The sequence below is a fragment of the Triturus cristatus genome, chromosome 8 (genome assembly GCF_964204655.1).
Source record: "Triturus cristatus chromosome 8, aTriCri1.1, whole genome shotgun sequence".
In the NCBI taxonomy this organism is placed as follows: domain Eukaryota; kingdom Metazoa; phylum Chordata; class Amphibia; order Caudata; family Salamandridae; genus Triturus; species Triturus cristatus.
The window spans coordinates 57,333,606-57,360,543 of NC_140591.1; the positions used below are offsets into that span (position 1 = coordinate 57,333,606).

General features: G+C 37.6%; 6 non-coding genes across 6 annotated transcripts; all 6 read left to right on the plus strand.

Moving 5' to 3' along the window:
• The first annotated feature begins 5,738 nt into the window (after positions 1–5,738).
• TRNAF-GAA (transfer RNA phenylalanine (anticodon GAA)) lies at positions 5,739–5,811 on the plus strand. The gene has a single exon. It is a non-coding gene; the product is annotated as a tRNA-Phe (tRNA).
• Positions 5,812–9,245: 3,434 nt separating this feature from the next.
• TRNAF-GAA (transfer RNA phenylalanine (anticodon GAA)) lies at positions 9,246–9,318 on the plus strand. The gene has a single exon. It is a non-coding gene; the product is annotated as a tRNA-Phe (tRNA).
• A 2,846-nt stretch (positions 9,319–12,164) lies between these two features.
• On the plus strand, positions 12,165–12,237 carry TRNAF-GAA (transfer RNA phenylalanine (anticodon GAA)). The gene has a single exon. It is a non-coding gene; the product is annotated as a tRNA-Phe (tRNA).
• A 5,764-nt stretch (positions 12,238–18,001) lies between these two features.
• Positions 18,002–18,074, plus strand: TRNAF-GAA (transfer RNA phenylalanine (anticodon GAA)). The gene has a single exon. It is a non-coding gene; the product is annotated as a tRNA-Phe (tRNA).
• A 3,434-nt stretch (positions 18,075–21,508) lies between these two features.
• TRNAF-GAA (transfer RNA phenylalanine (anticodon GAA)) lies at positions 21,509–21,581 on the plus strand. The gene has a single exon. It is a non-coding gene; the product is annotated as a tRNA-Phe (tRNA).
• A 2,846-nt stretch (positions 21,582–24,427) lies between these two features.
• TRNAF-GAA (transfer RNA phenylalanine (anticodon GAA)) lies at positions 24,428–24,500 on the plus strand. Its single transcript has one exon. It is a non-coding gene; the product is annotated as a tRNA-Phe (tRNA).
• Positions 24,501–26,938: the final 2,438 nt, after the last annotated feature.

Genomic DNA, 26,938 nt, shown 5'->3' on the forward strand with positions numbered 1-26,938 from the left:
ATTTCTTGAAATCAGCTCTAGTCTTTTTTTCTTTATTTCTCAAAATATTTTATCAACTGATCAACAACATGATAACTTCAACAAAAAGTTGTCTTTCTGTCCTCCTTCTAAACTTGCTTCCACCTCTCTTGCCATCAGCTTTGATGACGAATTTATCCCATTTTATACTTTTTTCAAAGTAAACTCTTGTCTGCATCAGCTTTCACTTCTCCTTGAACAAAGTTGTCAGTATTGTGATGACATAGCTTACCTACGCAGGCGACATACGTCTGTGTAATACAGTGCTGGTCCACTCAGAGTTTTAAAAGAAAAACGACCTAACATTTATCCCAAAAACGCTACTCACCCATTTCACCAGTTAGCTGCTGAACAATGCAGGACACATTAAAACACAGCTCTAACCTCAGATTGAAAATCCAGGTTCTGCATCTCTGTTCTGGGATTGTTCAAAAAAAGAGGCTGAATACTATAACTGCTGGCAGGCTGAAATAGCTCAGTTGGGAGAGCGTTAGACTGAAGATCGAAAGGTCCCTGGTTCGATCCCGGCTTTCGGCACATTTTGAACTTCTGCTTTGCATGCCACAAAGACTATTTTGAGTCAACTCATATTGACTTTGTTTATAATGATCAAAACCTTTTATCAAGATAATCGACAATACAATTAATTCAACATATTATTTACTTTCTGTCTTTCTTTCAAACTTGCTTCCACCTCTCTTGTATTCAACTTTGCCTCCTTTATTTCCCAAGTCTTCCTTTAATTGAAAGTAAAGCTTTGCCTGCATCAGCCTCCAGTTCCCCTTATACAAAACTGTTAGTAGTCAGATGACCTAGCTTGCCGACCCTCGCCATATAGGTCTGTGTTTCTGAGTATAAGTCCATTCATAGTTTACAAACATCATCTAACTAACTTGGCTCCTAAAAAGGAAATTCACCCATCAGACCAATTTAGCTACTGAATAATACTGGACAATTTAACACATAACTGCACATGCAGATAGAGTGACCAGGTTCTGCATTTATCTTTAACAATTATAAAAAATACAACAGAAAGCCGAAATTGCCAGCTGGATGAAATAGCTCAGTTGGGAGAGCAGTAGACTGAAGATCTAAAGGTCCCTGGTTCAATCCCAGGTTTAGGCACATTTTGAACTTCTGCTTTGCATGCCACAAATGCTATTTGGAGTCAACTCATATTGACGTTGTTTATAATGATCAAAACCTTTTATCAAGCTGATCGATAAGACAACCATTTCAACATATTTTTTACATTCCGTCTTTCTGTCAAACTTGCTTCCACCTCTCTTGTATTCAACTTTACCTGCTTTATTTGCCAATTCTTCCTTTAATTGAAAGTAAAGCTTTGCCTGCATCAGCCTCGAGTTCCCCTTATACAAAACTGTTAGTTGTCAGATGACCTAGTTTGCCTACCCTCGCCATATAGGTCTGTGTGTCTGAGTATAAGTCCATTCATAGTTTACAAACATCTTCTAACTAACTTGGCTCCTAAAAAGGAAATTCACCCATCAGACCAATTTAGCTGCTGAATAATATTGGACAATTTAACACATAACTGCACATGCAGATAGAATGACCAGGGTCTGCATTTATCTTTAACAATTATCAAAAATACAACAGAAAGCCAAAATGGCCAGCTGGATGAAATAGCTCAGTTGGGAGAGTGTTAGATTGAAAATCTAAAAGTCCCTTGTTCAATGCTGGGTTTCGGAAAAGTCTGAGAGGTTTCTTGCTTCTCACAAAATATTTCTTGGTATCAGCTCAAGTTTTTCTTTCTTTATTTATCAAAATATTTGATCAACTGATCGACAACATGATCAATTCAACATAGAATTGTCTTTCTGTCCTCCTTCTAAATTTGCTTCCACCTCTCTTGCATTCAGCTTCGACTACAAATGTTTCCTATTTCATGCTTTTTTGTAAAGTAAACTCTTGTCTGCATCAGCTTCCACTTCTCCTTGAACACAGATTTCAGTATTCAGATGACATAGCTTACCTACTCAGGCCAAATACCTCTGTGTAATATGGTGCTAGTCCATTCAGAGTAAAAAACAAAAGCTACCTAACCTGGATCCGAAAAATGCTATTTACCTATTGCACCCGTTAACTGATGAATGATACAGGACATCTTAAAACATAGCTCTAGCATGAGGTTGAGCATCTATTTTCTTGGGAAGTTTAAAAGAAAGGATGAAGACCCAAACTACCAGCAGGCCGAAATAGCTCAGTTGGGAGAGCGTTAGACTGAAGATCTAAAGGTCCCTGGTTCAAGCCCGGGTTTCTGCACAATTTCAACTTCTGCTTTTCATGTCACAAAAGCTGTTTGGAGTTAAATCAACGCTCTTCTTTATCAAAACCTTTTATCAATCTGATCAACAACACAATCAATTCAACATATTATTTACTTTCTGTCTTCCTTTCAAACTTGCTTCCACCTCTCTTGTATTCAACTATGCCTCATTTATTTGCAACTTCTTGCTTTATTTTAAAGTAAAGCTTTGCCTGCATCAGCCTCCAATTCCCCTTATACAAAACTGTCAGTAGTCAGATGACATAGCTTGCACACCCTGGCCATATAGGTCTGTGTTTCAGAGTATAAGTCAATTCAGAGTTTAGAAAAAAAATATTCTACCTACCTTGTCCCCTAAAATGGATATTCACTCATCAGACCAAGTTACCTGCTGAATGATACTGGACACTTTAACACATAACTATAAACGAAAATAGAATGACCAGGTTCTGTATGTATCGTCTACAATTATTAATAATACATCAGGAGGCCACAGGGACTTGTTGGCTGAAATATCTCAGTTGGGAGATCGTTAGACTGAAGAGCTTAAGGTACCTGATTCAATCCTGACTTTCAGCACAGTGCGAGGGGATCCTACATTCTTGCAAAATATTTCTTGAAATCAGCTCTAGTCTTTTTTTCTTTATTTCTCAAAATATTTTATCAACTGATCAACAACATGATAACTTCAACAAAAAGTTGTCTTTCTGTCCTCCTTCTAAACTTGCTTCCACCTCTCTTGCCATCAGCTTTGATGACGAATTTATCCCATTTTATACTTTTTTCAAAGTAAACTCTTGTCTGCATCAGCTTTCACTTCTCCTTGAACAAAGTTGTCAGTATTGTGATGACATAGCTTACCTACTCAGGCGACATACATCTGTGTAATACAGTGCTGGTCCACTCAGAGTTTTAAAAGAAAAACGACCTAACATTTATCCCAAAAACGCTACTCACCCATTTCACCAGTTAGCTGCTGAACAATGCAGGACACATTAAAACACAGCTCTAACCTCAGATTGAAAATCCAGGTTCTGCATCTCTGTTCTGGGATTGTTCAAAAAAAGAGGCTGAATACTATAGCTGCTGGCAGGCCGAAATAGCTCAGTTGGGAGAGCGTTAGACTGAAGATCGAAAGGTCCCTGGTTCGATCCCGGCTTTCGGCACATTTTGAACTTCTGCTTTGCATGCCACAAAGACTATTTTGAGTCAACTCATATTGACTTTGTTTATAATGATCAAAACCTTTTATCAAGATAATCGACAATACAATTAATTCAACATATTATTTACTTTCTGTCTTTCTTTCAAACTTGCTTCCACCTCTCTTGTATTCAACTTTGCCTCCTTTATTTCCCAAGTCTTCCTTTAATTGAAAGTAAAGCTTTGCCTGCATCAGCCTCCAGTTCCCCTTATACAAAACTGTTAGTAGTCAGATGACCTAGCTTGCCGACCCTCGCCATATAGGTCTGTGTTTCTGAGTATAAGTCCATTCATAGTTTACAAACATCATCTAACTAACTTGGCTCCTAAAAAGGAAATTCACCCATCAGACCAATTTAGCTACTGAATAATACTGGACAATTTAACACATAACTGCACATGCAGATAGAGTGACCAGGTTCTGCATTTATCTTTAACAATTATAAAAAATACAACAGAAAGCCGAAATTGCCAGCTGGATGAAATAGCTCAGTTGGGAGAGCAGTAGACTGAAGATCTAAAGGTCCCTGGTTCAATCCCAGGTTTAGGCACATTTTGAACTTCTGCTTTGCATGCCACAAATGCTATTTGGAGTCAACTCATATTGACGTTGTTTATAATGATCAAAAGCTTTTATCAAGCTGATCGATAAGACAATCATTTCAACATATTTTTTACATTCTGTCTTTCTGTCAAACTTGCTTCCACCTCTCTTGTATTCAACTTTACCTGCTTTATTTGCCAATTCTTCCTTTAATTGAAAGTAAAGCTTTGCCTGCATCAGCCTCCAGTTCCCCTTATTCAAAACGGTTAGTAGTCAGATGACCTAGCTTGCCGACCCTCGCCATATAGGTCTGTGTTTCTGAGTATAAGTCCATTCATAGTTTACAAACATCATCTAACTAACTTGGCTCCTAAAAAGGAAATTCACCCATCAGACCAATTTAGCTACTGAATAATACTGGACAATTTAACACATAACTGCACATGCATATAGAGTGACCAGGTTCTGCAATTATCTTTAACAATTATAAAAAATACAAAAGAAAGCTGTAATTGACAGCTGGATGAAATAGCTCAGTTGGGAGAGCAGTAGACTGAAGCTCTAAAGGTCCCTGGTTCAATACCGGGTTTAGGCACATTTTGAACTTCTGCTTTGCATGCCACAAATGCTATTTGGAGTCAACTCATATTGACGTTGTTTATAATGATCAAAAGCTTTTATCAAGCTGATCGATAAGACAACCATTTCAACATATTTTTTACATTCCGTCTTTCTGTCAAACTTGCTTCCACCTCTCTTGTATTCAACTTTACCTGCTTTATTTGCCAATTCTTCCTTTAATTGAAAGTAAAGCTTTGCCTGCATCAGCCTCGAGTTCCCCTTATACAAAACTGTTAGTTGTCAGATGACCCAGTTTGCCTACCCTCGCCATATAGGTCTGTGTGTCCGAGTATAAGTCCATTCATAGTTTACAAACATCTTCTAACTAACTTGGCTCCTAAAAAGGAAATTCACCCATCAGACCAATTTAGCTGCTGAATAATATTGGACAATTTAACACATAACTGCACATGCAGATAGAATGACCAGGGTCTGCATTTATCTTTAACAATTATCAAAAATACAACAGAAAGCCAAAATGGCCAGCTGAATGAAATAGCTCAGTTGGGAGAGTGTTAGATTGAAAATCTAAAAGTCCCTTGTTCAATGCTGGGTTTCGGAAAAGTCTGAGAGGTTTCTTGCTTCTCACAAAATATTTCTTGGTATCAGCTCAAGTTTTTCTTTCTTTATTTATCAAAATATTTGATCAACTGATCGACAACATGATCAATTCAACATAGAATTGTCTTTCTGTCCTCCTTCTAAATTTGCTTCCACCTCTCTTGCATTCAGCTTCGACTACAAATGTTTCCTATTTCATGCTTTTTTGTAAAGTAAACTCTTGTCTGCATCAGCTTCCACTTCTTCTTGAACACAGATTTCAGTATTCAGATGACATAGCTTACCTACTCAGGCCAAATACCTCTGTGTAATATGGTGCTAGTCCATTCAGAGTAAAAAACAAAAGCTACCTAACCTGGATCCGAAAAATGCTATTTACCTATTGCACCCGTTAACTGATGAATGATACAGGACATCTTAAAACATAGCTCTAGCATGAGGTTGAGCATCTATTTTCTTGGGAAGTTTAAAAGAAAGGATGAAGACCCAAACTACCAGCAGGCCGAAATAGCTCAGTTGGGAGAGCGTTAGACTGAAGATCTAAAGGTCCCTGGTTCAATCCCGGGTTTCGGCACAATTTCAACTTCTGCTTTTCATGTCACAAAAGCTGTTTGGAGTTAAATCAACGCTCTTCTTTATCAAAACCTTTTATCAATCTGATCAACAACACAATCAATTCAACATATTATTTACTTTCTGTCTTCCTTTCAAACTTGCTTCCACCTCTCTTGTATTCAACTATGCCTCATTTATTTGCAACTTCTTGCTTTATTTTAAAGTAAAGCTTTGCCTGCATCAGCCTCCAATTCCCCTTATACAAAACTGTCAGTAGTCAGATGACATAGCTTGCACACCCTGGCCATATAGGTCTGTGTTTCAGAGTATAAGTCAATTCAGAGTTTAGAAAAAAAATATTCTACCTACCTTGTCCCCTAAAAAGGATATTCACTCATCAGACCAAGTTACCTGCTGAATGATACTGGACACTTTAACACATAACTATAAACGAAAATAGAATGACCAGGTTCTGTATGTATCATCTACAATTATTAATAATACATCAGGAGGCCACAGGGACTTGTTGGCTGAAATATCTCAGTTGGGAGATCGTTAGACTGAAGAGCTTAAGGTACCTGATTCAATCCTGACTTTCAGCACAGTGCGAGGGGATCCTACATTCTTGCAAAATATTTCTTGAAATCAGCTCTAGTCTTTTTTTCTTTATTTCTCAAAATATTTTATCAACTGATCAACAACATGATAACTTCAACAAAAAGTTGTCTTTCTGTCCTCCTTCTAAACTTGCTTCCACCTCTCTTGCCATCAGCTTTGATGACGAATTTATCCCATTTTATACTTTTTTCAAAGTAAACTCTTGTCTGCATCAGCTTTCACTTCTCCTTGAACAAAGTTGTCAGTATTGTGATGACATAGCTTACCTACTCAGGCGACATACGTCTGTGTAATACAGTGCTGGTCCACTCAGAGTTTTAAAAGAAAAACGACCTAACATTTATCCCAAAAACGCTACTCACCCATTTCACCAGTTAGCTGCTGAACAATGCAGGACACATTAAAACACAGCTCTAACCTCAGATTGAAAATCCAGGTTCTGCATCTCTGTTCTGGGATTGTTCAAAAAAAGAGGCTGAATACTATAGCTGCTGGCAGGCCGAAATAGCTCAGTTGGGAGAGCGTTAGACTGAAGATCGAAAGGTCCCTGGTTCGATCCCAGCTTTCGGCACATTTTGAACTTCTGCTTTGCATGCCACAAAGACTATTTTGAGTCAACTCATATTGACTTTGTTTATAATGATCAAAACCTTTTATCAAGATAATCGACAATACAATTAATTCAACATATTATTTACTTTCTGTCTTTCTTTCAAACTTGCTTCCACCTCTCTTGTATTCAACTTTGCCTCCTTTATTTCCCAAGTCTTCCTTTAATTGAAAGTAAAGCTTTGCCTGCATCAGCCTCCAGTTCCCCTTATACAAAACTGTTAGTAGTCAGATGACCTAGCTTGCCGACCCTCGCCATATAGGTCTGTGTTTCTGAGTATAAGTCCATTCATAGTTTACAAACATCATCTAACTAACTTGGCTCCTAAAAAGGAAATTCACCCATCAGACCAATTTAGCTACTGAATAATACTGGACAATTTAACACATAACTGCACATGCAGATAGAGTGACCAGGTTCTGCATTTATCTTTAACAATTATAAAAAATACAACAGAAAGCCGAAATTGCCAGCTGGATGAAATAGCTCAGTTGGGAGAGCAGTAGACTGAAGATCTAAAGGTCCCTGGTTCAATCCCAGGTTTAGGCACATTTTGAACTTCTGCTTTGCATGCCACAAATGCTATTTGGAGTCAACTCATATTGACGTTGTTTATAATGATCAAAAGCTTTTATCAAGCTGATCGATAAGACAATCATTTCAACATATTTTTTACATTCTGTCTTTCTGTCAAACTTGCTTCCACCTCTCTTGTATTCAACTTTACCTGCTTTATTTGCCAATTCTTCCTTTAATTGAAAGTAAAGCTTTGCCTGCATCAGCCTCCAGTTCCCCTTATTCAAAACTGTTAGTAGTCAGATGACCTAGCTTGCCGACCCTCGCCATATAGGTCTGTGTTTCTGAGTATAAGTCCATTCATAGTTTACAAATATCATCTAACTAACTTGGCTCCTAAAAAGGAAATTCACCCATCAGACCAATTTAGCTACTGAATAATACTGGACAATTTAACACATAACTGCACATGCATATAGAGTGACCAGGTTCTGCAATTATCTTTAACAATTATAAAAAATACAAAAGAAAGCTGAAATTGACAGCTGGATGAAATAGCTCAGTTGGGAGAGCAGTAGACTGAAGCTCTAAAGGTCCCTGGTTCAATACCGGGTTTAGGCACATTTTGAACTTCTGCTTTGCATGCCACAAATGCTATTTGGAGTCAACTCATATTGACGTTGTTTATAATGATCAAAAGCTTTTATCAAGCTGATCGATAAGACAACCATTTCAACATATTTTTTACATTCCGTCTTTCTGTCAAACTTGCTTCCACCTCTCTTGTATTCAACTTTACCTGCTTTATTTGCCAATTCTTCCTTTAATTGAAAGTAAAGCTTTGCCTGCATCAGCCTCGAGTTCCCCTTATACAAAACTGTTAGTTGTCAGATGACCTAGTTTGCCTACCCTCGCCATATAGGTCTGTGTGTCTGAGTATAAGTCCATTCATAGTTTACAAACATCTTCTAACTAACTTGGCTCCTAAAAAGGAAATTCACCCATCAGACCAATTAAGCTGCTGAATATTATTGGACAATTTAACACATAACTGCACATGCAGATAGAATGACCAGGGTCTGCATTTATCTTTAACAATTATCAAAAATACAACAGAAAGCCAAAATGGCCAGCTGAATGAAATAGCTCAGTTGGGAGAGTGTTAGATTGAAAATCTAAAAGTCCCTTGTTCAATGCTGGGTTTCGGAAAAGTCTGAGAGGTTTCTTGCTTCTCACAAAATATTTCTTGGTATCAGCTCAAGTTTTTCTTTCTTTATTTATCAAAATATTTGATCAACTGATCGACAACATGATCAATTCAACATAGAATTGTCTTTCTGTCCTCCTTCTAAATTTGCTTCCACCTCTCTTGCATTCAGCTTCGACTACAAATGTTTCCTATTTCATGCTTTTTTGTAAAGTAAACTCTTGTCTGCATCAGCTTCCACTTCTCCTTGAACACAGATTTCAGTATTCAGATGACATAGCTTACCTACTCAGGCCAAATACCTCTGTGTAATATGGTGCTAGTCCATTCAGAGTAAAAAACAAAAGCTACCTAACCTGGATCCGAAAAATGCTATTTACCTATTGCACCCGTTAACTGATGAATGATACAGGACATCTTAAAACATAGCTCTAGCATGAGGTTGAGCATCTATTTTCTTGGGAAGTTTAAAAGAAAGGATGAAGACCCAAACTACCAGCAGGCCGAAATAGCTCAGTTGGGAGAGCGTTAGACTGAAGATCTAAAGGTCCCTGGTTCAATCCCGGGTTTCGGCACAATTTCAACTTCTGCTTTTCATGTCACAAAAGCTGTTTGGAGTTAAATCAACGCTCTTCTTTATCAAAACCTTTTATCAATCTGATCAACAACACAATCAATTCAACATATTATTTACTTTCTGTATTCCTTTCAAACTTGCTTCCACCTCTCTTGTATTCAACTATGCCTCATTTATTTGCAACTTCTTGCTTTATTTTAAAGTAAAGCTTTGCCTGCATCAGCCTCCAATTCCCCTTATACAAAACTGTCAGTAGTCAGATGACATAGCTTGCACACCCTGGCCATATAGGTCTGTGTTTCAGAGTATAAGTCAATTCAGAGTTTAGAAAAAAAATATTCTACCTACCTTGTCCCCTAAAAAGGATATTCACTCATCAGACCAAGTTACCTGCTGAATGATACTGGACACTTTAACACATAACTATAAACGAAAATAGAATGACCAGGTTCTGTATGTATCGTCTACAATTATTAATAATACATCAGGAGGCCACAGGAACTTGTTGGCTGAAATATCTCAGTTGGGAGATCGTTAGACTGAAGAGCTTAAGGTACCTGATTCAATCCTGACTTTCAGCACAGTGCGAGGGGATCCTACATTCTTGCAAAATATTTCTTGAAATCAGCTCTAGTCTTTTTTTCTTTATTTCTCAAAATATTTTATCAACTGATCAACAACATGATAACTTCAACAAAAAGTTGTCTTTCTGTCCTCCTTCTAAACTTGCTTCCACCTCTCTTGCCATCAGCTTTGATGACGAATTTATCCCATTTTATACTTTTTTCAAAGTAAACTCTTGTCTGCATCAGCTTTCACTTCTCCTTGAACAAATTTGTCAGTATTGTGATGACATAGCTTACCTACTCAGGCGACATACGTCTGTGTAATACAGTGCTGGTCCACTCAGAGTTTTAAAAGAAAAACGACCTAACATTTATCCCAAAAACGCTACTCACCCATTTCACCAGTTAGCTGCTGAACAATGCAGGACACATTAAAACACAGCTCTAACCTCAGATTGAAAATCCAGGTTCTGCATCTCTGTTCTGGGATTGTTCAAAAAATGAGGCTGAATACTATAGCTGCTGGCAGGCCGAAATAGCTCAGTTGGGAGAGCGTTAGACTGAAGATCGAAAGGTCCCTGGTTCGATCCTGGGTTTCGGCACATTTTGAACTTCTGCTTTGCATGCCACAAAGACTATTTTGAGTCAACTCATATTGACTTTGTTTATAATGATCAAAACCTTTTATCAAGATAATCGACAATACAATTAATTCAACATATTATTTACTTTCTGTCTTTCTTTCAAACTTGCTTCCACCTCTCTTGTATTCAACTTTGCTTCCTTTATTTCCCAATTCTTCCTTTAATTGAAAGTAAAGCTTTGCCTGCATCAGCCTCCAGTTCCCCTTATTCAAAACTGTTAGTAGTCAGATGACCTAGCTTGCCGACCCTCGCCATATAGGTCTGTGTTTCTGAGTATAAGTCCATTCATAGTTTACAAACATCATCTAACTAACTTGGCTCCTAAAAAGGAAATTCACCCATCAGACCAATTTAGCTACTGAATAATACTGGACAATTTAACACATAACTGCACATGCATATAGAGTGACCAGGTTCTGCATTTATCTTTAACAATTATAAAAAATACAAAAGAAAGCCGAAATTGACAGCTGGATGAAATAGCTCAGTTGGGAGAGCAGTAGACTGAAGTTCTAAAGGTCCCTGGTTCAATACCGGGTTTAGGCACATTTTGAACTTCTGCTTTGCATGCCACAAATGCTATTTGGAGTCAACTCATATTGACGTTGTTTATAATGATCAAAAGCTTTTATCAAGCTGATCGATAAGACAACCATTTCAACATATTTTTTACATTCTGTCTTTCTGTCAAACTTGCTTCCACCTCTCTTGTATTCAACTTTACCTGCTTTATTTGCCAATTCTTCCTTTAATTGAAAGTAAAGCTTTGCCTGCATCAGCCTCGAGTTCCCCTTATACAAAACTGTTAGTTGTCAGATGACCTAGTTTGCCTACCCTCGCCATATAGGTCTGTGTGTCTGAGTATAAGTCCATTCATAGTTTACAAACATCTTCTAACTAACTTGGCTCCTAAAAAGGAAATTCACCCATCAGACCAATTTAGCTGCTGAATAATATTGGACAATTTAACACATAACTGCACATGCAGATAGAATGACCAGGGTCTGCATTTATCTTTAACAATTATCAAAAATACAACAGAAAGCCAAAATGGCCAGCTGGATGAAATAGCTCAGTTGGGAGAGTGTTAGATTGAAAATCTAAAAGTCCCTTGTTCAATGCTGGGTTTCGGAAAAGTCTGAGAGGTTTCTTGCTTCTCACAAAATATTTCTTGGTATCAGCTCAAGTTTTTCTTTCTTTATTTATCAAAATATTTGATCAACTGATCGACAACTTGATCAATTCAACATAGAATTGTCTTTCTGTCCTCATTCTAAATTTGCTTCCACCTCTCTTGCATTCAGCTTCGACTACAAATGTTTCCTATTTCATGCTTTTTTGTAAAGTAAACTCTTGTCTGCATCAGCTTCCACTTCTCCTTGAACACAGATTTCAGTATTCAGATGACATAGCTTACCTACTCAGGCCAAATACCTCTGTGTAATATGGTGCTAGTCCATTCAGAGTAAAAAACAAAAGCTACCTAACCTGGATCCGAAAAATGCTATTTACCTATTGCACCCGTTAACTGATGAATGATACAGGACATCTTAAAACATAGCTCTAGCATGAGGTTGAGCATCTATTTTCTTGGGAAGTTTAAAAGAAAGGATGAAGATCCAAACTACCAGCAGGCCGAAATAGCTCAGTTGGGAGAGCGTTAGACTGAAGATCTAAAGGTCCCTGGTTCAATACCGGGTTTCGGCACAATTTCAATTTCTGCTTTTCATGTCACAAAAGCTGTTTGGATTTAAATCAACGCTCTGCTTTATCAAAACCTTTTATCAATCTGATCAACAACACAATCAATTCAACATATTATTTACTTTCTGTCTTCCTTTCAAACTTGCTTCCACCTCTCTTGTATTCAACTATGCCTCATTTATTTGCAACTTCTTGCTTTATTTTAAAGTAAAGCTTTGCCTGCATCAGCCTCCAATTCCCCTTATACAAAACTGTCAGTAGTCAGATGACATAGCTTGTACACCCTGGCCATATAGGTCTGTGTTTCAGAGTATAAGTCAATTCAGAGTTTAGAAAAAAAAATTCTACCTACCTTGTCCCCTAAAAAGGATATTCACTCATCAGACCAAGTTACCTGCTGAATGATACTGGACACTTTAACACATAACTATAAACGAAAATAGAATGACCAGGTTCTGTATGTATCGTCTACAATTATTAATAATACATCAGGAGGCCACAGGGACTTGTTGGCTGAAATATCTCAGTTGGGAGATCGTTAGACTGAAGAGCTTAAGGTACCTGATTCAATCCTGACTTTCAGCACAGTGCGAGGGGATCCTACATTCTTGCAAAATATTTCTTGAAATCAGCTCTAGTTTTTTTTTCTTTATTTCTCAAAATATTTTATCAACTGATCAACAACATGATAACTTCAACAAAAAGTTGTCTTTCTGTCCTCCTTCTAAACTTGCTTCCACCTCTCTTGCCATCAGCTTTGATGACGAATTTATCCCATTTTATACTTTTTTCAAAGTAAACTCTTGTCTGCATCAGCTTTCACTTCTCCTTGAACAAAGTTGTCAGTATTGAGATGACATAGCTTAGCTACTCAGGCGACATACGTCTGTGTAATACAGTGCTGGTCCACTCAGAGTTTTAAAAGAAAAACGACCTAACATTTATCCCAAAAACGCTACTCACCCATTTCACCAGTTAGCTGCTGAACAATGCAGGACACATTAAAACACAGCTCTAACCTCAGATTGAAAATCCAGGTTCTGCATCTCTGTTCTGGGATTGTTCAAAAAAAGAGGCTGAATACAATAGCTGCTGGCAGGCCGAAATAGCTCAGTTGGGAGAGCGTTAGACTGAAGATCTAAAGGTCCCTGGTTCGATCCCGGCTTTCGGCACATTTTGAACTTCTGCTTTGCATGCCACAAAGACTATTTTGAGTCAACTCATATTGACTTTGTTTATAATGATCAAAACCTTTTATCAAGATAATCGACAATACAATTAATTCAACATATTATTTACTTTCTGTCTTTCTTTCAAACTTGCTTCCACCTCTCTTGTATTCAACTTTGCTTCCTTTACTTCCCAATTCTTCCTTTAATTGAACGTAAAGCTTTGCCTGCATCAGCCTCCAGTTCCCCTTATACAAAACTGTTAGTAGTCAGATGACCTAGCTTGCCGACCCTCGCCATATAGGTCTGTGTTTCTGAGTATAAGTCCATTCATAGTTTACAAACATCATCTAACTAACTTGGCTCCTAAAAAGGAAATTCACCCATCAGACCAATTTAGCTACTGAATAATACTGGACAATTTAACACAGAACTGCACATGCATATAGAGTGAGCAGGTTCTGCATTTATCTTTAACAATTATAAAAAATACAACAGAAAGCCGAAATTGACAGCTGGATGAAATAGCTCAGTTGGGAGAGCAGTAGACTGAAGTTCTAAAGGTCCCTGGTTCAATACCGGGTTTAGGCACATTTTGAACTTCTGCTTTGCATGCCACAAATGCTATTTGGAGTCAACTCATATTGACGTTGTTTATAATGATCAAAAGCTTTTATCAAGCTGATCGATAAGACAACCATTTCAACATATTTTTTACATTCTGTCTTTCTGTCAAACTTGATTCCACCTCTCTTGTATTCAACTTTACCTGCTTTATTTGCCAATTCTTCCTTTAATTGAAAGTAAAGCTTTGCCTGCATCAGCCTCGAGTTCCCCTTATACAAAACTGTTAGTTGTCAGATGACCTAGTTTGCCTACCCTCGCCATATAGGTCTGTGTGTCTGAGTATAAGTCCATTCATAGTTTACAAACATCTTCTAACTAACTTGGCTCCTAAAAAGGAAATTCACCCATCAGACCAATTTAGCTGCTGAATAATATTGGACAATTTAACACATAACTGCACATGCAGATAGAATGACCAGGGTCTGCATTTATCTTTAACAATTATCAAAAATACAACAGAAAGCCAAAATGGCCAGCTGGATGAAATAGCTCAGTTGGGAGAATGTTAGATTGAAAATCTAAAAGTCCCTTGTTCAATGCTGGGTTTCGGAAAAGTCTGAGAGGTTTCTTGCTTCTCACAAAATATTTCTTGGTATCAGCTCAAGTTTTTCTTTCTTTATTTATCAAAATATTTGATCAACTGATCGACAACATGATCAATTCAACATAGAATTGTCTTTCTGTCCTCCTTCTAAATTTGCTTCCACCTCTCTTGCATTCAGCTTCGACTACAAATGTTTCCTATTTCATGCTTTTTTGTAAAGTAAACTCTTGTCTGCATCAGCTTCCACTTCTCCTTGAACACAGATTTCAGTATTCAGATGACATAGCTTACCTACTCAGGCCAAATACCTCTGTGTAATATGGTGCAAGTCCATTCAGAGTAAAAAACAAAAGCTACCTAACCTGGATCCGAAAAATGCTATTTACCTATTGCACCCGTTAACTGATGAATGATACAGGACATCTTAAAACATAGCTCTAGCATGAGGTTGAGCATCTATTTTCTTGGGAAGTTTAAAAGAAAGGATGAAGACCCAAACTACCAGCAGGCCGAAATAGCTCAGTTGGGAGAGCGTTAGACTGAAGATCTAAAGGTCCCTGGTTCAATCCTGGGTTTCGGCACAATTTCAACTTCTGCTTTTCATGTCACAAAAGCTGTTTGGAGTTAAATCAACGCTCTTCTTTATCAAAACCTTTTATCAATCTGATCAACAACACAATCAATTCAACATATTATTTACTTTCTGTCTTCCTTTCAAACTTGCTTCCACCTCTCTTGTATTCAACTATGCCTCATTTATTTGCAACTTCTTGCTTTATTTTAAAGTAAAGCTTTGCCTGCATCAGCCTCCAATTCCCCTTATACAAAACTGTCAGTAGTCAGATGACATAGCTTGCACACCCTGGCCATATAGGTCTGTGTTTCAGAGTATAAGTCAATTCAGAGTTTAGAAAAAAAATATTCTACCTACCTTGTCCCCTAAAAAGGATATTCACTCATCAGACCAAGTTACCTGCTGAATGATACTGGACACTTTAACACATAACTATAAACGAAAATAGAATGACCAGGTTCTGTATGTATCGTCTACAATTATTAATAATACATCAGGAGGCCACAGGGACTTGTTGGCTGAAATATCTCAGTTGGGAGATCGTTAGACTGAAGAGCTTAAGGTACCTGATTCAATCCTGACTTTCAGCACAGTGCGAGGGGATCCTACATTCTTGCAAAATATTTCTTGAAATCAGCTCTAGTCTTTTTTTCTTTATTTCTCAAAATATTTTATCAACTGATCAACAACATGATAACTTCAACAAAAAGTTGTCTTTCTGTCCTCCTTCTAAACTTGCTTCCACCTCTCTTGCCATCAGCTTTGATGACGAATTTATCCCATTTTATACTTTTTTCAAAGTAAACTCTTGTCTGCATCAGCTTTCACTTCTCCTTGAACAAAGTTGTCAGTATTGTGATGACATAGCTTACCTACTCAGGCGACATACGTCTGTGTAATACAGTGCTGGTCCACTCAGAGTTTTAAAAGAAAAACGACCTAACATTTATCCCAAAAACGCTACTCACCCATTTCACCAGTTAGCTGCTGAACAATGCAGGACACATTAAAACACAGCTCTAACCTCAGATTGAAAATCCAGGTTCTGCATCTCTGTTCTGGGATTGTTCAAAAAAAGAGGCTGAATACTATAGCTGCTGGCAGGCCGAAATAGCTCAGTTGGGAGAGCGTTAGACTGAAGATCGAAAGGTCCCTGGTTCGATCCCGGCTTTCGGCACATTTTGAACTTCTGCTTTGCATGCCACAAAGACTATTTTGAGTCAACTCATATTGACTTTGTTTATAATGATCAAAACCTTTTATCAAGATAATCGACAATACAATTAATTCAACATATTATTTACTTTCTGTCTTTCTTTCAAACTTGCTTCCACCTCTCTTGTATTCAACTTTGCCTCCTTTATTTCCCAAGTCTTCCTTTAATTGAAAGTAAAGCTTTGCCTGCATCAGCCTCCAGTTCCCCTTATACAAAACTGTTAGTAGTCAGATGACCTAGCTTGCCGACCCTCGCCATATAGGTCTGTGTTTCTGAGTATAAGTCCATTCATAGTTTACAAACATCATCTAACTAACTTGGCTCCTAAAAAGGAAATTCACCCATCAGACCAATTTAGCTACTGAATAATACTGGACAATTTAACACATAACTGCACATGCAGATAGAGTGACCAGGTTCTGCATTTATCTTTAACAATTATAAAAAATACAACAGAAAGCCGAAATTGCCAGCTGGATGAAATAGCTCAGTTGGGAGAGCAGTAGACTGAAGATCTAAAGGTCCCTGGTTCAATCCCAGGTTTAGGCACATTTTGAACTTCTGCTTTGCATGCCACAAATGCTATTTGGAGTCAACTCATATTGACGTTGTTTATAATGATCAAAACCTTTTATCAAGCTGATCGATAAGACAACCATTTCAACATATTTTTTACATTCCGTCTTTCTGTCAAACTTGCTTCCACCTCTCTTGTATTCAACTTTACCTGCTTTATTTGCCAATTCTTCCTTTAATTGAAAGTAAAGCTTTGCCTGCATCAGCCTCGAGTTCCCCTTATACAAAACTGTTAGTTGTCAGATGACCTAGTTTGCCTACCCTCGCCATATAGGTCTGTGTGTCTGAGTATAAGTCCATTCATAGTTTACAAACATCTTCTAACTAACTTGGCTCCTAAAAAGGAAATTCACCCATCAGACCAATTTAGCTGCTGAATAATATTGGACAATTTAACACATAACTGCACATGCAGATAGAATGACCAGGGTCTGCATTTATCTTTAACAATTATCAAAAATACAACAGAAAGCCAAAATGGCCAGCTGAATGAAATAGCTCAGTTGGGAGAGTGTTAGATTGAAAATCTAAAAGTCCCTTGTTCAATGCTGGGTTTCGGAAAAGTCTGAGAGGTTTCTTGCTTCTCACAAAATATTTCTTGGTATCAGCTCAAGTTTTTCTTTCTTTATTTATCAAAATATTTGATCAACTGATCGACAACATGATCAATTCAACATAGAATTGTCTTTCTGTCCTCCTTCTAAATTTGCTTCCACCTCTCTTGCATTCAGCTTCGACTACAAATGTTTCCTATTTCATGCTTTTTTGTAAAGTAAACTCTTGTCTGCATCAGCTTCCACTTCTCCTTGAACACAGATTTCAGTATTCAGATGACATAGCTTACCTACTCAGGCCAAATACCTCTGTGTAATATGGTGCTAGTCCATTCAGAGTAAAAAACAAAAGCTACCTAACCTGGATCCGAAAAATGCTATTTACCTATTGCACCCGTTAACTGATGAATGATACAGGACATCTTAAAACATAGCTCTAGCATGAGGTTGAGCATCTATTTTCTTGGGAAGTTTAAAAGAAAGGATGAAGACCCAAACTACCAGCAGGCCGGAATAGCTCAGTTGGGAGAGCGTTAGACTGAAGATCTAAAGGTCCCTGGTTCAATCCCGGGTTTCGGCACAATTTCAACTTCTGCTTTTCATGTCACAAAAGCTGTTTGGAGTTAAATCAACGCTCTTCTTTATCAAAACCTTTTATCAATCTGATCAACAACACAATCAATTCAACATATTATTTACTTTCTGTCTTCCTTTCAAACTTGCTTCCACCTCTCTTGTATTCAACTATGCCTCATTTATTTGCAACTTCTTGCTTTATTTTAAAGTAAAGCTTTGCCTGCATCAGCCTCCAATTCCCCTTATACAAAACTGTCAGTAGTCAGATGACATAGCTTGCACACCCTGGCCATATAGGTCTGTGTTTCAGAGTATAAGTCAATTCAGAGTTTAGAAAAAAAAAATTCTACCTACCTTGTCCCCTAAAAAGGATATTCACTCATCAGACCAAGTTACCTGCTGAATGATACTGGACACTTTAACACATAACTATAAACGAAAATAGAATGACCAGGTTCTGTATGTATCATCTACAATTATTAATAATACATCAGGAGGCCACAGGGACTTGTTGGCTGAAATATCTCAGTTGGGAGATCGTTAGACTGAAGAGCTTAAGGTACCTGATTCAATCCTGACTTTCAGCACAGTGCGAGGGGATCCTACATTCTTGCAAAATATTTCTTGAAATCAGCTCTAGTCTTTTTTTCTTTATTTCTCAAAATATTTTATCAACTGATCAACAACATGATAACTTCAACAAAAAGTTGTCTTTCTGTCCTCCTTCTAAACTTGCTTCCACCTCTCTTGCCATCAGCTTTGATGACGAATTTATCCCATTTTATACTTTTTTCAAAGTAAACTCTTGTCTGCATCAGCTTTCACTTCTCCTTGAACAAAGTTGTCAGTATTGTGATGACATAGCTTACCTACTCAGGCGACATACGTCTGTGTAATACAGTGCTGGTCCACTCAGAGTTTTAAAAGAAAAACGACCTAACATTTATCCCAAAAACGCTACTCACCCATTTCACCAGTTAGCTGCTGAACAATGCAGGACACATTAAAACACAGCTCTAACCTCAGATTGAAAATCCAGGTTCTGCATCTCTGTTCTGGGATTGTTCAAAAAAAGAGGCTGAATACTATAGCTGCTGGCAGGCCGAAATAGCTCAGTTGGGAGAGCGTTAGACTGAAGATCGAAAGGTCCCTGGTTCGATCCCAGCTTTCGGCACATTTTGAACTTCTGCTTTGCATGCCACAAAGACTATTTTGAGTCAACTCATATTGACTTTGTTTATAATGATCAAAACCTTTTATCAAGATAATCGACAATACAATTAATTCAACATATTATTTACTTTCTGTCTTTCTTTCAAACTTGCTTCCACCTCTCTTGTATTCAACTTTGCCTCCTTTATTTCCCAAGTCTTCCTTTAATTGAAAGTAAAGCTTTGCCTGCATCAGCCTCCAGTTCCCCTTATACAAAACTGTTAGTAGTCAGATGACCTAGCTTGCCGACCCTCGCCATATAGGTCTGTGTTTCTGAGTATAAGTCCATTCATAGTTTACAAACATCATCTAACTAACTTGGCTCCTAAAAAGGAAATTCACCCATCAGACCAATTTAGCTACTGAATAATACTGGACAATTTAACACATAACTGCACATGCAGATAGAGTGACCAGGTTCTGCATTTATCTTTAACAATTATAAAAAATACAACAGAAACCCGAAATTGCCAGCCGGATGAAATAGCTCAGTTGGGAGAGCAGTAGACTGAAGATCTAAAGGTCCCTGGTTCAATCCCAGGTTTAGGCACATTTTGAACTTCTGCTTTGCATGCCACAAATGCTATTTGGAGTCAACTCATATTGACGTTGTTTATAATGATCAAAAGCTTTTATCAAGCTGATCGATAAGACAATCATTTCAACATATTTTTTACATTCTGTCTTTCTGTCAAACTTGCTTCCACCTCTCTTGTATTCAACTTTACCTGCTTTATTTGCCAATTCTTCCTTTAATTGAAAGTAAAGCTTTGCCTGCATCAGCCTCCAGTTCCCCTTATTCAAAACTGTTAGTAGTCAGATGACCTAGCTTGCCGACCCTCGCCATATAGGTCTGTGTTTCTGAGTATAAGTCCATTCATAGTTTACAAATATCATCTAACTAACTTGGCTCCTAAAAAGGAAATTCACCCATCAGACCAATTTAGCTACTGAATAATACTGGACAATTTAACACATAACTGCACATGCATATAGAGTGACCAGGTTCTGCAATTATCTTTAACAATTATAAAAAATACAAAAGAAAGCTGAAATTGACAGCTGGATGAAATAGCTCAGTTGGGAGAGCAGTAGACTGAAGCTCTAAAGGTCCCTGGTTCAATACCGGGTTTAGGCACATTTTGAACTTCTGCTTTGCATGCCACAAATGCTATTTGGAGTCAACTCATATTGACGTTGTTTATAATGATCAAAAGCTTTTATCAAGCTGATCGATAAGACAACCATTTCAACATATTTTTTACATTCCGTCTTTCTGTCAAACTTGCTTCCACCTCTCTTGTATTCAACTTTACCTGCTTTATTTGCCAATTCTTCCTTTAATTGAAAGTAAAGCTTTGCCTGCATCAGCCTCGAGTTCCCCTTATACAAAACTGTTAGTTGTCAGATGACCTAGTTTGCCTACCCTCGCCATATAGGTCTGTGTGTCTGAGTATAAGTCCATTCATAGTTTACAAACATCTTCTAACTAACTTGGCTCCTAAAAAGGAAATTCACCCATCAGACCAATTAAGCTGCTGAATAATATTGGACAATTTAACACATAACTGCACATGCAGATAGAATGACCAGGGTCTGCATTTATCTTTAACAATTATCAAAAATACAACAGAAAGCCAAAATGGCCAGCTGAATGAAATAGCTCAGTTGGGAGAGTGTTAGATTGAAAATCTAAAAGTCCCTTGTTCAATGCTGGGTTTCGGAAAAGTCTGAGAGGTTTCTTGCTTCTCACAAAATATTTCTTGGTATCAGCTCAAGTTTTTCTTTCTTTATTTATCAAAATATTTGATCAACTGATCGACAACATGATCAATTCAACATAGAATTGTCTTTCTGTCCTCCTTCTAAATTTGCTTCCACCTCTCTTGCATTCAGCTTCGACTACAAATGTTTCCTATTTCATGCTTTTTTGTAAAGTAAACTCTTGTCTGCATCAGCTTCCACTTCTCCTTGAACACAGATTTCAGTATTCAGATGACATAGCTTACCTACTCAGGCCAAATACCTCTGTGTAATATGGTGCTAGTCCATTCAGAGTAAAAAACAAAAGCTACCTAACCTGGATCCGAAAAATGCTATTTACCTATTGCACCCGTTAACTGATGAATGATACAGGACATCTTAAAACATAGCTCTAGCATGAGGTTGAGCATCTATTTTCTTGGGAAGTTTAAAAGAAAGGATGAAGACCCAAACTACCAGCAGGCCGAAATAGCTCAGTTGGGAGAGCGTTAGACTGAAGATCTAAAGGTCCCTGGTTCAATCCCGGGTTTCGGCACAATTTCAACTTCTGCTTTTCATGTCTCAAAAGCTGTTTGGAGTTAAATCAACGCTCTTCTTTATCAAAACCTTTTATCAATCTGATCAACAACACAATCAATTCAACATATTATTTACTTTCTGTCTTCCTTTCAAACTTGCTTCCACCTCTCTTGTATTCAACTATGCCTCATTTATTTGCAACTTCTTGCTTTATTTTAAAGTAAAGCTTTGCCTGCATCAGCCTCCAATTCCCCTTATACAAAACTGTCAGTAGTCAGATGACATAGCTTGCACACCCTGGCCATATAGGTCTGTGTTTCAGAGTATAAGTCAATTCAGAGTTTAGAAAAAAAATATTCTACCTACCTTGTCCCCTAAAAAGGATATTCACTCATCAGACCAAGTTACCTGCTGAATGATACTGGACACTTTAACACATAACTATAAACGAAAATAGAATGACCAGGTTCTGTATGTATCGTCTACAATTATTAATAATACATCAGGAGGCCACAGGAACTTGTTGGCTGAAATATCTCAGTTGGGAGATCGTTAGACTGAAGAGCTTAAGGTACCTGATTCAATCCTGACTTTCAGCACAGTGCGAGGGGATCCTACATTCTTGCAAAATATTTCTTGAAATCAGCTCTAGTCTTTTTTTCTTTATTTCTCAAAATATTTTATCAACTGATCAACAACATGATAACTTCAACAAAAAGTTGTCTTTCTGTCCTCCTTCTAAACTTGCTTCCACCTCTCTTGCCATCAGCTTTGATGACGAATTTATCCCATTTTATACTTTTTTCAAAGTAAACTCTTGTCTGCATCAGCTTTCACTTCTCCTTGAACAAAGTTGTCAGTATTGTGATGACATAGCTTACCTACTCAGGCGACATACGTCTGTGTAATACAGTGCTGGTCCACTCAGAGTTTTAAAAGAAAAACGACCTAACATTTATCCCAAAAACGCTACTCACCCATTTCACCAGTTAGCTGCTGAACAATGCAGGACACATTAAAACACAGCTCTAACCTCAGATTGAAAATCCAGGTTCTGCATCTCTGTTCTGGGATTGTTCAAAAAATGAGGCTGAATACTATAGCTGCTGGCAGGCCGAAATAGCTCAGTTGGGAGAGCGTTAGACTGAAGATCGAAAGGTCCCTGGTTCGATCCTGGGTTTCGGCACATTTTGAACTTCTGCTTTGCATGCCACAAAGACTATTTTGAGTCAACTCATATTGACTTTGTTTATAATGATCAAAACCTTTTATCAAGATAATCAACAATACAATTAATTCAACATATTATTTACTTTCTGTCTTTCTTTCAAACTTGCTTCCACCTCTCTTGTATTCAACTTTGCTTCCTTTATTTCCCAATTCTTCCTTTAATTGAAAGTAAAGCTTTGCCTGCATCAGCCTCCAGTTCCCTTTATTCAAAACTGTTAGTAGTCAGATGACCTAGCTTGCCGACCCTCGCCATATAGGTCTGTGTTTCTGAGTATAAGTCCATTCATAGTTTACAAACATCATCTAACTAACTTGGCTCCTAAAAAGGAAATTCACCCATCAGACCAATTTAGCTACTGAATAATACTGGACAATTTAACACATAACTGCACATGCATATAGAGTGACCAGGTTCTGCATTTATCTTTAACAATTATAAAAAATACAAAAGAAAGCCGAAATTGACAGCTGGATGAAATAGCTCAGTTGGGAGAGCAGTAGACTGAAGTTCTAAAGGTCCCTGGTTCAATACCGGGTTTAGGCACATTTTGAACTTCTGCTTTGCATGCCACAAATGCTATTTGGAGTCAACTCATATTGACGTTGTTTATAATGATCAAAAGCTTTTATCAAGCTGATCGATAAGACAACCATTTCAACATATTTTTTACATTCTGTCTTTCTGTCAAACTTGCTTCCACCTCTCTTGTATTCAACTTTACCTGCTTTATTTGCCAATTCTTCCTTTAATTGAAAGTAAAGCTTTGCCTGCATCAGCCTCGAGTTCCCCTTATACAAAACTGTTAGTTGTCAGATGACCTAGTTTGCCTACCCTCGCCATATAGGTCTGTGTGTCTGAGTATAAGTCCATTCATAGTTTACAAACATCTTCTAACTAACTTGGCTCCTAAAAAGGAAATTCACCCATCAGACCAATTTAGCTGCTGAATAATATTGGACAATTTAACACATAACTGCACATGCAGATAGAATGACCAGGGTCTGCATTTATCTTTAACAATTATCAAAAATACAACAGAAAGCCAAAATGGCCAGCTGGATGAAATAGCTCAGTTGGGAGAGTGTTAGATTGAAAATCTAAAAGTCCCTTGTTCAATGCTGGGTTTCGGAAAAGTCTGAGAGGTTTCTTGCTTCTCACAAAATATTTCTTGGTATCAGCTCAAGTTTTTCTTTCTTTATTTATCAAAATATTTGATCAACTGATCGACAACTTGATCAATTCAACATAGAATTGTCTTTCTGTCCTCCTTCTAAATTTGCTTCCACCTCTCTTGCATTCAGCTTCGACTACAAATGTTTCCTATTTCATGCTTTTTTGTAAAGTAAACTCTTGTCTGCATCAGCTTCCACTTCTCCTTGAACACAGATTTCAGTATTCAGATGACATAGCTTACCTACTCAGGCCAAATACCTCTGTGTAATATGGTGCTAGTCCATTCAGAGTAAAAAACAAAAGCTACCTAACCTGGATCCGAAAAATGCTATTTACCTATTGCACCCGTTAACTGATGAATGATACAGGACATCTTAAAACATAGCTCTAGCATGAGGTTGAGCATCTATTTTCTTGGGAAGTTTAAAAGAAAGGATGAAGACCCAAACTTCCAGCAGGCCAAAATAGCTCAGTTGGGAGAGCGTTAGACTGAAGATCTAAAGGTCCCTGGTTCAATCCCGGGTTTCGGCACAATTTCAACTTCTGCTTTTCATGTCACAAAAGCTGTTTGGAGTTAAATCAACGCTCTTCTTTATCAAAACCTTTTATCAATCTGATCAACAACACAATCAATTCAACATATTATTTACTTTCTGTCTTCCTTTCAAACTTGCTTCCACCTCTCTTGTATTCAACTATGCCTCATTTATTTGCAACTTCTTGCTTTATTTTAAAGTAAAGCTTTGCCTGCATCAGCCTCCAATTCCCCTTATACAAAACTGTCAGTAGTCAGATGACATAGCTTGCACACCCTGGCCATATAGGTCTGTGTTTCAGAGTATAAGTCAATTCAGAGTTTAGAAAAAAAATATTCTACCTACCTTGTCCCCTAAAAAGGATATTCACTCATCAGACCAAGTTAACTGCTGAATGATACTGGACACTTTAACACATAACTATAAACGAAAATAAAATGACCAGGTTCTGTATGTATCGTCTACAATTATTAATAATACATCAGGAGGCCACAGAGACTTGTTGGCTGAAATATCTCAGTTGGGAGATCGTTAGACTGAAGAGCTTAAGGTACCTGATTCAATCCTGACTTTCAGCACAGTGCGAGGGGATCCTACATTCTTGCAAAATATTTCTTGAAATCAGCTCTAGTTTTTTTTTCTTTATTTCTCAAAATATTTTATCAACTGATCAACAACATGATAACTTCAACAAAAAGTTGTCTTTCTGTCCTCCTTCTAAACTTGCTTCCACCTCTCTTGCCATCAGCTTTGATGACGAATTTATCCCATTTTATACTTTTTTCAAAGTAAACTCTTGTCTGCATCAGCTTTCACTTCTCCTTGAACAAAGTTGTCAGTATTGTGATGACATAGCTTACCTACTCAGGCGACATACGTCTGTGTAATACAGTGCTGGTCCACTCAGAGTTTTAAAAGAAAAACGACCTAACATTTATCCCAAAAACGCTACTCACCCATTTCACCAGTTAGCTGCTGAACAATGCAGGACACATTAAAACACAGCTCTAACCTCAGATTGAAAATCCAGGTTCTGCATCTCTGTTCTGGGATTGTTCAAAAAAAGAGGCTGAATACTATAGCTGCTGGCAGGCCGAAATAGCTCAGTTGGGAGAGCGTTAGACTGAATATCTAAAGGTCCCTGGTTCGATCCCGGGTTTAGGCACATTTTGAACTTCTGCTTTGCATGCCACAAAGACTATTTTGAGTCAACTCATATTGACTTTGTTTATAATGATCAAAACCTTTTATCAAGATAATCGACAATACAATTAATTCAACATATTATTTACTTTCTGTCTTTCTTTCAAACTTGCTTCCACCTCTCTTGTATTCAACTTTGCCTCCTTTATTTCCCAATTCTTCCTTTAATTGAAAGTAAAGCTTTGCCTGCATCAGCCTCCAGTTCCCCTTATACAAAACTGTTAGTAGTCAGATGACCTAGCTTGCCGACCCTCGCCATATAGGTCTGTGTTTCTGAGTATAAGTTCATTCATAGTTTACAAACATCATCTAACTAACTTGGCTCCTAAAAAGGAAATTCACCCATCAGACCAATTTAGCTACTGAATAATACTGGACAATTTAACACATAACTGCACATGCAGATAGAGTGACCAGGTTCTGCATTTATCCTCAACAATTATAAAAAATACAACAGAAAGCCGAAATTGCCAGCTGGATGAAATAGCTCAGTTGGGAGAGCAGTAGACTGAAGATCTAAAGGTACCTGGTTCAATCCCGGGTTTAGGCACATTTTGAACTTCTGCTTTGCATGCCACAAATGCTATTTGGAGTCAACTCATATTGACGTTGTTTATAATGATCAAAACCTTTTATCAAGCTGATCGATAAGACAACCATTTCAACATATTTTTTACATTCTGTCTTTCTGTCAAACTTGCTTCCACCTCTCTTGTATTCAACTTTACCTGCTTTATTTGCCAATTCTTCCTTTAATTGAAAGTAAAGCTTTGCCTGCATCAGCCTCGAGTTCCCCTTATACAAAACTGTTAGTAGTCAGATGACCTAGTTTGCCTACCCTCGCCATATAGGTCTGTGTGTCTGAGTATAAGTCCATTCATAGTTTACAAACATCTTCTAACTAACTTGGCTCCTAAAAAGGAAATTCACCCATCAGACCAATTTAGCTGCTGAATAATATTGGACAATTTAACACATAACTGCACATGCAGATAGAATGACCAGGGTCTGCATTTATCTTTAACAATTATCAAAAATACAACAGAAAGCCAAAATGGCCAGCTGGATGAAATAGCTCAGTTGGGAGAGTGTTAGATTGAAAATCTAAAAGTCCCTTGTTCAATGCTGGGTTTCGGAAAAGTCTGAGAGGTTTCTTGCTTCTCACAAAATATTTCTTGGTATCAGCTCAAGTTTTTCTTTCTTTATTTATCAAAATATTTGATCAACTGA